The 14764-nt window shown below is 44.4% G+C and overlaps 1 protein-coding gene across 2 annotated transcripts in view; it reads right to left on the bottom strand.

Moving 5' to 3' along the window:
• The window catches only part of LOC127646424 (gamma-aminobutyric acid receptor subunit gamma-3-like), a 256679-nt gene that overhangs the window by 179505 nt on the left and 62410 nt on the right, over positions 1-14764 (bottom strand). The gene's annotated exons all lie outside the window — the stretch shown is intronic.

The following is a 14764-nucleotide window of genomic DNA, read 5'->3' as shown; positions in this document are numbered from 1 at the left end:
TATTTAATTTTATTTAAGTTTTAATGAATTCATTTATTTTAACACCATTTTGATGATAAAATTGAAATGCACTGTTCAGAAAAAAAAAACAGGTTTAGGGATAGGGTTAGGTTTTTCTGAACAAAAACATGTAAAATTATAAAAATGTGATAGAGATGAGAAGAGAAGAGAAAAGGGATGAACAAAGTATAAAATTGTATAAGTGAGTGAGATAACACTTACAGAACAGATAGCATGTTTGGAGGAAATAAGCATAGAGGGCTTGTGACCGGTTAACATGTTTTATGAAAAACCTGTACATATGTTCAATGAAAACCCAAGTAAAATTACAGTGTTTGCAAGGCAGCACATTATTGATATTTCTCAGATATTGTAGTTAGGGGTTTGTTCAAAACACCTACCCCATTATATTAAACTAGTTATTCAGCTTTAACCACTTAACATGCACACTCTATTCAAACCTTGTTTAAGATAATTTCAGTCTTAGGTTTTATATCTATTTTTGATTTCTGTAAACGGTATACTATTAAGTAAAAGTTGAAATTTTGAACATTTCCCATTGACTTATATTGATGGAATGTTGAGTATTTTAAATGTAAGCAGCACCAATGATATCATTACAATATTTGTACAGTGCAAACTGAATTATGATTGATTGGTTTTGACTTCTTTCAATTGAATGTATTTAAGCATTTATGGCTGCCTTATGTAAAGACTATGTGCTTCACATGCATGACCACCAGAATACAACACACATAATAAGTGTCATGACAACATCAAATAGGCTGAAATGTAGCATTTCATTTACACAGAACTACTGTAAAGTCTAAAACTTGAGCTTACCAAATACTTAAAACAATATTCTTTTCTTGCTTTTTTTGGAAATGTAAATCTAGTTTACACATTAACCTTTAATTCAATTGGAATCTTGGACAGAGACTTAAGATGGAGATAAATAGGTAGGATAGAGTGGCATAACAATGCTTAGCAAGGAAAGGAGAAAAGGAACATAGAAAAAAGGAGACAGTGGCAGATAAGAATATGGGACATTATCGCATTGGGGCTCCCTGCATTCTTCTCTGTGTCTCCACATTATCGAACCACGTCATGAACAATTCATAGGTGGATTTCATGCTCAGCTTCCAGCCATAATTTAAATAGCAATCTTTTAAATTTATCAGCTTTCCTTCTGTACATGTCCATGCTAAAATCAGCCATTTTTGCTTGCATGATAAAGTATACAAACATCATTATGCAATCCCGGTTATTAAAGGGCTTATGTCTCAACCAATTAAATCAAGGTTGAAAGTGTTGTAGTCTACCAGCTTTAACATTAGGATCATGTCACACGTAGACAAGTTTAGAGGGTGTATTAGGATATGAAAGGAATTTATCATGCATTTATTTTATGGATTAGAAAACAACAATCTCTTTGTCCCTTCTCTAGGGTCTATTAAGAGGCACAGTCATTGTACTAAGGTGCATTTGTTAAGAAATGTGATTTGACAAATAGCCTTTTGAGACATTAATGGCTTGAGTCCTATTATTAGCAGCTAACATGTATTGATGTGACATATAGCAGAATGTGTTCTCTTACAATTTTACAACCTTGTAATGTTATCCAAGGGAGGCTGGCGCTAAGATGGGTGGTTGCTTGCTAAGAAGAGGACGTAAATTGCACTGGGCATGTTGATAGGTTAGGTGAGACTGAACTCGAAATAGTTCAAATTCTTTATGACTTCTAAACACAGTGAATTGCAGAAATTCAAAGGTGACTCATTTGAAAGCTCTACATAGCAGGGCTGGGCAATAGGACGATGTAATCGATGTCTTACAAAGATCCCAATGTCAATTGCGAACAGACGATGATCAACAATATCGGGAAAGAGCAAAACCATGGATCTGGGAAGTCACCAAATATATTAAACAGTGGCCAGGATGTGAAACTAGCACGCGCCACCCACCAAATGCGACAAGGTTGAATCCAGTTTGCGAGTTCCTCGTCCAAATGTATTTCATGAACGGGTAATTTTGCTCATCTACCCGCAACAGGCGGGCGGCCTTTCTCGGTGTGACACAGGACAAGAAATGCTGTTAGTCACAATGTGTGTTTGAAAAAAATCACACTTTATTATATTTTAAGAACAGAAAAAAGAAAAGCCATCAATTCTTGTGTCTGACTCGCTGTTTGTTCAGAGGCATGCAGAATGAGCCTGTCTCGTGGAACAAGCGCAGGTAAAGAGTTTTCACTCTTTTTCTCTGTTTCATTCATCTGAAAACTGTTCCCTTTACAAAAAGCTTCACTATGATGCTGCGCTTTTGCTAAGCGCTATGGGGAACAATCCTGCATTGTGAACAGCTGTGAATTTGTGTTAACACGTCAATGAACATTGATCGGAATTTATAGCCTCGGCTGGTGATGATCACCTGTGGACAGGTATTTTTCATTCAGAGCATTCTGTGTTGTGTGTCTCACAAACCTGCTAAAAAAAAACAAAAAAACTTTCTTCCCTTTGTTAGGAGTTAGAAATTGTTAAGCAGTGCGCAGAACTTTCTTTCCTTTCTCTCTCTGCTCTGAAAGAGTTTTATATATATATATATATATAAAAAAAGAGAATGGCGGAGAAACAGAGCAAACGATGCGTGTTTCCTTGTCAACGTTACATGATTGACAAGGACACGCATGAGTTTTGTTTTGTTTGCTTGGGGGAAGAGCACACTGCTCTCGCGTTGGGGCAGGGCGGGTGCGTGCATTGTGACCTTCTTTCGGTCAGAATGCTTCACGCTCGCCTCGCTTACTTACGAGAGCCAGCACCCGCACTTCATTCGTGGGGCTCTCGTATGGATCTGGCTGAGGAGCGTGAGACGGGTACGTCCCTTTCGCTCGCTCTCTCCCCAGACCCGGCTGGTCCTTCGCGTGATCTTGAAGCGTACTCCGGCGCCTCTTCAGTTCACGAGGGGGACCTCGATTCTCTTGGATCTGTAGATTTCGAGTTACCCACATCCAAGCACTCAAAGCATGACTCAAAATCCTCTGAAGAGTTACTCGATGTGGTTACTCGTGCAGTGGCCAGACTTCAATTAGACTGGCAACGCGACCAAGAAACCCCCAAACGCTCCATGTTAGAGGACAGATTTCTGTCTGGTGGCCAAGGGAAGGGAACGCCTGATCAGTCTCTTCCCTTCTTTGATGACCTCCACAATGAGCTTGCTCGTTAGTGGAGGAAACCTTATACCTTGCGTGTTCACATGCCCTCGACGTCGTTATATTCGACTATCGTGGGTGCTGAGGTGCGAGGGTATTCAATGATGCAGCAATGATCAAGCGGCAGGTCAGGCTGATGCTGCACTGCACACCATGGCTGTGTTACAGGCATACCAGGCTGACCTGCTAAAAGACCTGAGTGCGGGTGAAACTCTCGACGAAGAGGCTTTTTCAGAACTTTGTCGAGCTACAGATTTGTCTCTCTCTGCGACCAAGCAGTCAGCCCGTGCCATTGGCCGGTCAATGTCCACTTTAGTCAGTACAGAGAGGCGTTTATGGCTTAACCTTTCAGGCATCCGGGATAAAGACAGAGTTTTCTTATTCGATGCCCGGTTTCGCCTTCTGGTCTATTCGGAGACGCCATGAATACGGATATCTCCACATTCCAGGAGGCGAAAAGCCACGAGGAAGCCTTTGGGCAGTTTCTTACTCGCCTCACTCAGGGGGTGGGGCCGTCGGCCACCCAGCCTCGCCCCGATTCTGCTAGGAGGGAGGCTCAAAAACAGAGCGTGGCGAGTCGTGCTCCCCCTCGTAGGGACTGGGGACAGGCTCGTCGCCCTCAGCAGCCACCCAAGCAAGACCTCAGGGCTGTGATTTCTAAAAGAAAGAAACCCTGACGGTCTTGTACCCAACCTTGTGAGGGTAGTTCCCTTCGGGATGGGGCGCGTGTATCATCCACTTCGGCCCTCCCGATACCCTCACGAAACCTATTCACTCCCGCCACCTTTGGTGTTTCGGGTGATAGATGCTTCCAACAAAGAGTTGGGTGTACCGTTGCTTCCTGCCTTAATCCAGGACACGGAACACTCAACACCCCCTCAACAGGAAGTGTTGAAATTAGTACCCATCTCAGAGAACCTCTATTGTGGAAAGAACTGCAAAATCTCTTGGTAAAAGGGGGCATAGAACATGTTCCCCTTCCAGAGAAAGAGTCAGGCTATTACAGCAGATATTTCCTGGTTCCCAAGAAGGGAGGGAGTTGCGTCCGATTCTAGATCTTCGAGGCTTGAACCGCTCGGTCTGGGTGTTCAAGTTCAAGATGCTAACTGTCAAGTCGGTCGTGTCTCAGATCCAACATCACGATTGGCTGGTCATGCTCGATCTCATGGACGCATATTTCCATATTGGAATTCTGCCACAGCACAGGAAGTTCCTGAGGTTCGCTTTCGGGAACGAAGCGTTCAAGTTTCGGGTTCTTCCATTCGGCCTAGCCCTATCACCCCGCACATTCACGAAATGCATGGATGCAGCACTGGCTCCTTTGCGACTCCAGGGCATCCGCATTCTGAATTATTTAGATGACTGGCTGATACTAGCACAGTCTCAAGAACTGGCAGTTCAGCACAGAGATATCGTCTTGGCTCATCTAGGTTCTCTGGGTCTTAGACTCAACGTCAAAAAGAGCGTTCTTTCTCCAACCCAGGAAATTACCTATCTAGGGATTATATGGAACTCGATCACGATGCGGGCACAGTTGTCTCCCGCTCATGTCAGGTCCATCCAGAACTCCCTGAGCAATCTCAGATTAGGTCAAGGTTGCACTGTTCGTCAGTATCAACGAATACTAGGTCTCATGGCGTCTGCGTCCACGGTGATTCCTTTAGGCCTTCTCCATATGAGACCGTTTCAGCTGTGGCTAAAAGCCAGGGGATTTCATCCAAGGGCCAGTCCCCTAAGGCAAATAAAAGGGTTACGCACCGAGCACTTCGTTCCCTTTCCATGTGGTTCAGACCCTGGTTTCTTACCTTGGGTCCCACTCTCTGTGCATCATGTAGTCGCAGGATGCTAACGATGGGCTGGCGGGTTGGGGTGCGGTCTTAAGTGGTCGTCCAGCCCAAGGGGAATGGGAGGGTCATCAGCTCGATTGGCACATCAACTGCCTCGAGCTGATGGCGGTATTTCTGAACCTGAAATACTTCCTCCCACATCTGAGAGGCTGCCATGTCCTTGTGCGGGTGGACAACACAGCAGCAACCTCCTACATAAAACATCAAGGAGGTCTATGTTCTCACCACCTGATTCTCCTTTGGGCCCAGGGCAAGCTCCTGTCACTCGCAATTTATATCCCTGGACGCCTAAATGTGGGAGCAGATATTCTGTACAAACAAAACATACCGAGGGGATAGTGGAAACTAGTAGTAGTACAACAAATTTGGGAGAGATTTTACAGAGCAGAAGTGGACCTCTTCGCCTCTCAAGAGACTACGCAATGTCCCCTCTACTTCTCTCTGAGTCACCCAGCCCCCCTGGGTCTGGACGAGATGGCACATACATGTGTCTGTATGCATTTCCCCCGGTTTCTCTGCTCCCGGGAGTCTTGGCCAGAGTTCGCCAGCAAGGGTCTTGCCTCTTACTGATAGCGCCTCACTGGCCGAACAGGATTTGGTTCTCAGAGATGATATCTCTCCTCGATGGCTCGCCTTGGGCGATTTTGGACAGGAGGGACCTTCTGTCTCAGGCACAGGGGACGATATTTCATCCCCGGCCCGAATTGTGGAAACTTCAGTTTTGGCCCCTGAAGGGTACCAACTTAGGGACACAGGGCTGTCGCCTGAAGTTATCGAGACCATTCTTAGTGCTAGGGCTCCCTCCACCAGAAGAATCTACACCAATAAATGTGGTGTCTTCAAAAAGTGGTGCAGTTTACATGGTGCAAATCCAGTTAACTGCCAAATTGTTTCAGATCTGGACTTTCTGCAGGAAAAACTGTCAGCAGGCATATGCCCCACTACTCTCAGGGTTTATGTGGCCGCCATTTCGGCTTGCCACGCCTTGATGGAAGGGGTGCCTTTGGGGAGGCATCCTCTACTTGCTCGCTTCATTCTTGGAGCCAGGCGACTGAGGCCTCCTGTTAGGGCCAGAACTCCCTCATGGGACTTAGCAATAGTCCTGTAGGGTCTGGTTGAGACCCCCTTTGAACCTCTAGAGTCAGCGTCTGACAGACTTCTGACTCTCAAGATGGTCTTTCTTATGGCGATTACCTCTCTAAAGAGAATCAGGGATCTACAGGCTCTGTCTGTTTTGCCGGCCTGTTTGGAGTTTGCCCCAGGTATGGCCAAAGCTTTTCAGCATCCTCATCCTGACTACTTTCCTAAGGTGCCTTTTTCGACACTACATCCTGTCACTCTGGAAGCCTTTTGCTCCCCGCCGTTTTTAACGCCGGAGCAGGAAAGACTTCACGGACTCTGCCCAGTCCGTGCCCTTCAGACTTATGTCCACCGCACTAGCCAGTGGCGTAAGTCAGGGCAATTATTTCTCTGCTATGGGGGCCACAACAGGGGGGCTACCAAGCAGACTATGTCACATTGTGTGAGGGATAATATTGCCCTGGCCTATGAGGCACGTGGTCAAGCTTCGCCAGTAGGTGTCAGGGCTCCCTCCACCAGAGGGGTCGCCTCCTCTAAAGCCTTGGCTAGAGGGCTCCCTCTGCATCATGTTTGTGATGCGTCAGGCTGGTCCTCTCCGCACACATTCATCAGATTTTATAGTTTGGATGTTCATGCTACTCCGGGCTATTACGTCCTTGAGTCGACATCCCAAGCTCATGCCTGAACAAGTTTGTGATGCGGCAGGCTGGTCCTCTCCGCACACATTCATCAGTTTTTATGGCAGGTTCATGCCTGAACATGTTTGTGATGCGGCAGGCTGGTCCTTTCCACACACGTTCATCAAACTTTATGTGTTAGATGTTTCTGCTACTCCGGGCTCTTACGTCCTTGAGTCGACATCTCAAGCTCATGTCTGAGACCTCTCGCGGTTTTGTGAGCACACTTCACAACCGTAGGGGTCTGGACAGCCCCAGTGCGGCGGCGTGGGTATTGTGTTCCCATAGCGCTTAGCAAAAGCGCAGCATCATAGTGAAGCTTTTTGTAAAGGGAACGTCTCTGGTTACATGTGTAACCCTTGTTCCCTGAAAAAAGCGGAACAAGATGCTGCGCTTCTTTGCCGCACTGGGACATCCCAGAACTGCTCTTCAGAAAAAGATATCTGACGACACGCTGGTGATGCCTCTATTTTATAGCCTGGCCACAGGTGCATCTAATGATCATCACCAGACGAGGCTATAAATTCTGGTCAATGTTCATTGACGTGTTACACACAAATTCACAGCTGTTCACAATGCAGGATTGTTCCCTATAGCGCTTAGCAAAAGCGCAGCATCTCGTTCCGCTTTTTTCAGGGAACAAGGGTTACACATGTAACCAGAGACGTTTGCAAGAACTCTGAGAATGCTGCAAATTATCTCTGATTATCATGGGAGGAGCTGTTAGTTTAGTTTGCGTTATTTCAGTTGGCATGCATTGTGAACACAACTCTGCAGGTTCAGTAGTATATATATATATATCTTTGTTTTAAAGAAACAAAGACAAAAGTAATTAAATCATAAAGTAATGCAAGACGTTCACCTTGAACCTAAAATTGCATTTCATTTCATTTTATTTTATTAAGGCAGCATTAAATGCATTAACAAAACGCAATACAAACAAATTCGACAAGAACACAAATTTGGCATTATTATTTTTGGGGAATTGGGAAAACAGCAGAATTTATTAGGCTTATTTATTAGTGGTGCTTGGCAAAGGCAAGGCATCACTATTGTTATTCGCCATACTTATTATTAGAGGTGCCCACGAATGAGGTATCAAATCGAACGGCCTATTGAGGACACGTGTGCAATGACTTTTGTAAGCGATCGGGTACGGTATTTGCCCCAGGGGCAAAAAAGCGGCCGCAAAATCCCATAGACTTAACATTGCGAGAAACTTTGACGCAAAACTTTGCGAGAAACTTTGACGCTCCGAGCGAGGATTTCGCAGAAACGTGTGATTTGCTACATTTGAAGAGGCTGGCAGGCTCAATATGGGGTAAAAGTTGCACCCCTGGGGGGCAGGAGCAGCCCAAAGTTGCCCCCATTGACTTACAATGGTGTAGGACGGACCATGAAATAGGGATTTTGTATTGAACATAGCTCTGGATCACAGTGTCGTAGAGACAAGGGGGTGGGCTCATTTTACTCAGACGACCAATCAGTCTCTCGGGATCATTGTGAAGCTATCAAGCCACGCCCTAACAACAATTTAAAGCACCTTAGCAACAAGTCCCATAGACTTCTAATGAAAGACATCAAAGGGATATCTCCGGATAGAAGCGTCATAGAAACACAAGGGTGGTCTCGTTTGACTCGGGGCAGCAAACAGCCAATCATGAATCACCTCAACACTTCCTAGCCCCTCCCTAGCAACCATTGTCGAGCACCTTAGCAACCAAAATCCATAGAGGCATATCTTCGATTCTGAATGTCACAGAGGCATGGGAGTTGGTTTATATCACTCATACTGACAAGCAGCCTTTGAAGTTTCACGATTGCCAGCTGCCAAGCCACTCCCTAGCAACTAAACAGAGTACCCTAGCAACCGTTTAGCTACAACTATATCTCTGCACCAGAAAATCAGAGAGACTTCTGGGTTGATTTATTCCAATCAGGATGGCAAGGACACTTCATAAGTATCACTACGGTAACTGCCTATCAACCACATGGGGTTACCCTAGCAACAGAGTAACAAATCACATATCTCTGCATCGGAAAAACGTAGAGACTTCCGGGTTGACTTATTTCGCTCGGGATGGAAAGGAGCCACGTACTGTATTACCTTGGTAACTGCATAGCAACCACACGGGCTTACCCTAGCAACCGAGCAACAAATCACATATTTCTGCACCAGAAAATCGTACAGAATTCCGGGTTGATTTATTTACGACCATGATTTTTGTTCTTTTCGAGTTACAGCATGCTGTTTGACGAGTTTCGCCACGGCAAGCACCACTCACATTTTCTTCAGGAAATGTACCCATCTAGTTAGTGGTGCTTGCAAAGCATCACTATTGTAATCTCACATACTTATTAGTGGTGCTTGCAAAGCATCACTATTGTAATCTCACATACTTATTATTAGTGGTGCTTGCAAAGCATCACTATTGTAATCTCACATACTTATTATTAGTGGTGCTTGCAAAGCATCACTATTGTAATCTCACATACTTATTTTTATTTTTATACTTTTTATTATTCTATCTCCGTAACAAAACTTCGGCACCTAACTCGTCCCGCACCGTTTGGCGTAGACCCACGAATGAGGTGTCAAATCGAACGGCCTATTGAGGACACGTGTGCTATGACTTTTATAAGCGATCGGGGTACGGTAATTGCCCCAGGGGCAAAAAAGCGGCCGAAAAATCCCATAGACTTAACATTGCGACAAACTTTGACGCGTCACAGCTCCGAGCGAGGATTTCGCAGAAACGTGTGATTTGCCACATTTGAAGAGGCTGGCAGGCTCTGTAAGAGCATACCTCAAAATGGGGTAAAAGTTGCACCCCTGGGGGGCAGGAGCTGCCCAAAAATGCCCCAATTGACTTACAATGGTGTAGGACGGCCCATGAAATGAAATGGCATTGGGATTTGTATTCAACATAGCTCTGGATCACAGTGTCATAGAGACAATGGGGCGGGCTCATTTTACTCAGACGACCAATCAGTATCTCAGGATCATTTTGAATCTATCAAGCCACGCCCTAGCAACAATTTAGAGCACCTTAGCAACAAGTCCCATAGACTTCTAATGAAAGACATCAAAGGGATATCTCCGGATAGAAGTGTCATAGAAACACAAGGGTGGTCTCGTTTGACTCGGGACAGAAAACAGCCAATCATGAATCACCTCAACACTTCCTAGCCCCTCCCTAGCAACCATTGTCGAGCACCTTAGCAACCAAAATCCATAGAGGATATCTTCCATTCTGAATGTCACAGAGGCATGGGAGTTGGTTTATATCATTCATACTGACAAGCAGCCTTTGGAGATTCATGATTGGCAGCTGCCAAGCCACTCCCTAGCAACTAAACAGAGTACCCTAGCAACCGTTTAGCAGTAACTATATCTCTGCACCAGAAAATCAGAGAGACTTCTGGGTTGATTTATTTCAATCAGGATGGCAAGGAGACTTGATAAGTATCACTATGGTAACTGCCTAGCAACCAGATGGGGTTACCCTAGCAACCGAGTAACAAATCACATATCTCTGCATCAGAAAAACGTAGAGACTTCCGGGTTGACTTATTTCAATCAGGATGGCAAGGACACTTGATTAGTATCACTATGGTAACTGCCTAGCAACCAGATGGGCTTACCCTAGCAACCGAGTAACAAATCACATATCTCTGCATCAGAAAATACGTAGAGACTTCCGGGTTGACTTATTTCAATCAGGATGGCAAGGAGACTTCATTAGTATCACTATGGTAACTGCCTAGCAACCAGATGGGGTTACCCTAGCAACCGAGTAACAAATCACATATCTCTGCATCAGAAAAACGTAGAGACTTCCGGGTTGACTTATTTCAATCAGGATGGCAAGGACACTTGATTAGTATCACTATGGTAACTGCCTAGCAACCAGATGGGGTTACCCTAGCAACCGAGTAACAAATCACATATCTCTGCATCAGAAAATACGTACAGACTTCCGGGTTGATTTATTTCAATCAGGATGGCAAGGACACTTGATTAGTATCACTATGGTAACTGCCTAGCAACCAGATGGGGTTACCCTAGCAACCGAGAAACACATCACATATCTCGGCACCAGAAAAGAGTACAGACTTCCAGGTTGATTTATTTCAACTCAGGATGGCAAGGACACTTCATTAGTATCACTATGGTAACTGCCTAGCAACCAGATGGGGTTACCCTAGCAACCGAGTAACAAATCACATATCTCTGCATCAGAAAAACGTAGAGACTTCTGGGTTGACTTATTTCAATCAGGATGGCAAGGACACTTGATTAGTATCACTATGGTAACTGCCTAGCAACCAGATGGGGTTACCCTAGCAACCGAGTAACAAATCACATATCTCTGCATCAGAAAAACGTAGAGACTTCCGGGTTGACTTATTTCAATCAGGATGGCAAGGACACTTGATTACTATCACTATGGTAACTGCCTAGCAACCAGATGGGGTTACCCTAGCAACCGAGTAACAAATCACATATCTCTGCACCAGAAAATAGTACTGACTTCCGGGTTGATTTATTTCACTCAGGATGGCAAGGACACTTGATTACTATCACTATGGTAACTGCCTAGCAACCAGATGGGGTTACCCTAGCAACCGAGAAACAAATCACATATCTCGGCACCAGAAAAGAGTACAGACTTCCGGGTTGATTTATTTCAATCAGGATGGCAAGGACACTTCATTAGTATCACTATGGTAACTGCCTAGCAACCAGATGGGGTTACCCTAGCAACCGAGTAACAAATCACATATCTCTGCATCAGAAAAACGTAGAGACTTCCGGGTTGACTTATTTCAATCAGGATGGCAAGGACACTTGATTAGTATCACTATGGTAACTGCCTAGCAACCAGATGGGGTTACCCTAGCAACCGAGTAACAAATCACATATCTCTGCACCAGAAAACACTACAGACTTCCGGGTTGACTTATTTCACTCAGGATGGAAAGGAGCCATGTATTGTATTACCTTGGTAACTGCATAGCAACCACATGGGCTTACCCTAGCAACCGAGTAACAAATCACATATTTCTGCACCAGAAAATCATACAGACTTCTGGGTTGATTTATTTATGACCATAATTTTTGTTCTTTTCAAGTTACAACATGCTGTTTGACGAGTTTTGCCACGGCAAGCACCACTCACATTTTCTTCAGGAAATGTACCTATCTAGTTAGTGGTGCTTGCAAAGCATCACTATTGTAATCTCACATACTTATTATTTTTATTTTTATTTTTATTTTTATATCTCTTAACAAAACTTCGGCACCTAACTCGTCCCGCACCGTTTGGCGTAGACCCACGAATGAGGTGTCAAATCGAACGGCCTATTGAGGACACGTGTGCTATGACTTTTATAAGCGATCGGGGGTACGGTATTTGCCCCAGGGGCAAAAAAGCGGCCGAAAAATCACATAGACTTAACATTGAGACAAACTTTGACGCGTCACAGCTCCAAGCGAGGATTTCGTAGAAACGTGTGATTTGCCACATTTGAAGAGGCTGGCAGGCTCTGTAAGAGCATACCTCAATATGGGGTAAAAGTTGCACCCCTGGGGGCAGGAGCTGCCCAAAAATGCCCCAATTGACTTATAATGGTGTAGGACGGCCCATGAAATGAAAAGGCATAGGGATTTGTATTGAACATAGCTCTGGATCACAGTGTCATAGAGACGAGGGGGTGGGCTCATTTTACTCAGACGACCAATCAGTCTCTCAGGATCATTGTGAAGCTATCAAGCCACGCCCTAGCAACCATTAAGAGCACCTTAGCAACAAGTCCCATAGACTTCTATTGAAACATATCAAAGGGATATCTCCGGATAGAAGTGTCATAGAAACACAAGGGTGGTCTCGTTTGACTCGGGACAGCAAACAGCCAATCATGCATCAAATCAACACTTCCTAGCCCCTCCCTAGCAACCATTGTCGAGCACCTTAACAACCAAAATCCATAGAGGGATATCTTCCATTCTGAATGTCACAGAGGCATGGGAGTTGGTTTATATCATTCATACTGACAAGCAGCCTTTGGAGATTCATGATTGGCAGCTGCCAAGCCACTCCCTAGCAACTAAACAGAGTACCCTAGCAACCGTTTAGCAGTAACTATATCTCTGCACCAGAAAATCAGAGAGACTTCTGGGTTGATTTATTTCAATCAGGATGGCAAGGAGACTTGATTAGTATCACTATGGTAACTGCCTAGCAACCAGATGGGGTTACCCTAGCAACCGAGTAACAAATCACATATCTCTGCATCAGAAAAACGTAGAGACTTCCGGGTTGACTTATTTCAATCAGGATGGAAAGGACACTTCATTAGTATCACTATGGTAACTGCCTAGCAACCAGATGGGCTTACCCTAGCAACCGAGTAACAAATCACATATCTCTGCATCACAAAAACATAGAGACTTCCGGGTTGACTTATTTCAATCAGGCTGGCAAGGACACTTGATTAGTATCACTATGGTAACTGCCTAGCAACCAGATGGGGTTACCCTAGCAACCGAGTAACAAATCACATATCTCTGCACCACAAAATAGTACAGACCTCTGGGTTGATTTATTTCATTCAGGATGGCAAGGACACTTTATTACTATCACTATGGTAACTGCCTAGCAACCAGATGGGGTTACCCTAGCAACCAAGTAACAAATCACATATCTCTGCACCAGAAAATATCACAGACCTCTGGGTTGATTTATTTCACTCAGGATGGCAAGGACACTTGATTACTATCACTATGGTAACTGCCTAGCAACCAGATGGGGTTACCCTAGCAACCGAGTAACAAATCACATATCTCTGCACTAGAAAACAGTAGAGACTTCCGGGTTGACTTATTTTACTCAGGATGGCAAGGAGACTTCATTAGTATCACTATGGTAACTGCCTAGCAACCATATGGGGTTACCCTAGCAACCAAGTAACAAATCACATATCTCTGCATCAGAAAAACGTAGATACTTCTGGGTTGGTTTATTTCAATCAGGATGGCAAAGACACTTGATTATGATCACTATGGTAACTGCCTAGCAACAAGGAGGGGTTACCCTAGCAACCGAGTAACAAATCACATATCTCTGCACCAGAAAATTGAAGAGAATTCTGGGTTGATTTTTTTTAATCAGGATGGCCAGGAGACTTGATTAGTATCACTATGGTAACTGCCTAGAAACCAGATGGGGTTAACCTAGCAACCGAGTAACAAATCACATATCTTTCCACCAGAAAATTGTAGAGATTTCCGGGTTGACTTATTTTACTCAGGATGGCAAGGAGACTTCATTAGTATCACTATGGTAACTGCCTAGCAACCATATGGGGTTACCCTAGCAACCAAGTAACAAATCACATATCTCTGCATCAGAAAAACGTAGATACTTCTGGGTTGGTTTATTTCAATCAGGATGGCAAAGACACTTGATTATGATCACTATGGTAACTGCCTAGCAACAAGGAGGGGTTACCCTAGCAACCGAGTAACAAATCACATATCTCTGCACCAGAAAATTGAAGAGACTTCCGGGTTGACTTATTTCAATCAGGATGGCAAGGACACTTGATTAGTATCACTATGGTAACTGCCTAGCAACCAGATGGGGTTACCCTAGCAACCGAGTAACAAATCACATATCTCTGCATCACAAAAACATAGAGACTTCCGGGTTGACTTATTTCAATCAGGATGACAAGGAGACTTCATTAGTATCACTATGGTAACTTCCTAGCAACCACATGGGCTTACCCTAGCAACCGAGTAACAAATCACATATCTCTGCATCAGAAAAACGTAGAGACTTCCGGGTTGACTTATTTCACTCAGGATGGCAAACACACTTGATTAGTATCACTATGGTAACTGCCTAGAAACCAGATGGGGTTACCTTAGCAACCGAGTAACAAATCAC

The sequence above is a fragment of the Xyrauchen texanus genome, chromosome 7 (genome assembly GCF_025860055.1).
Source record: "Xyrauchen texanus isolate HMW12.3.18 chromosome 7, RBS_HiC_50CHRs, whole genome shotgun sequence".
In the NCBI taxonomy this organism is placed as follows: Eukaryota; Metazoa; Chordata; class Actinopteri; order Cypriniformes; family Catostomidae; genus Xyrauchen; species Xyrauchen texanus.
This window is presented reverse-complemented; position numbering and strand designations above follow the sequence as displayed.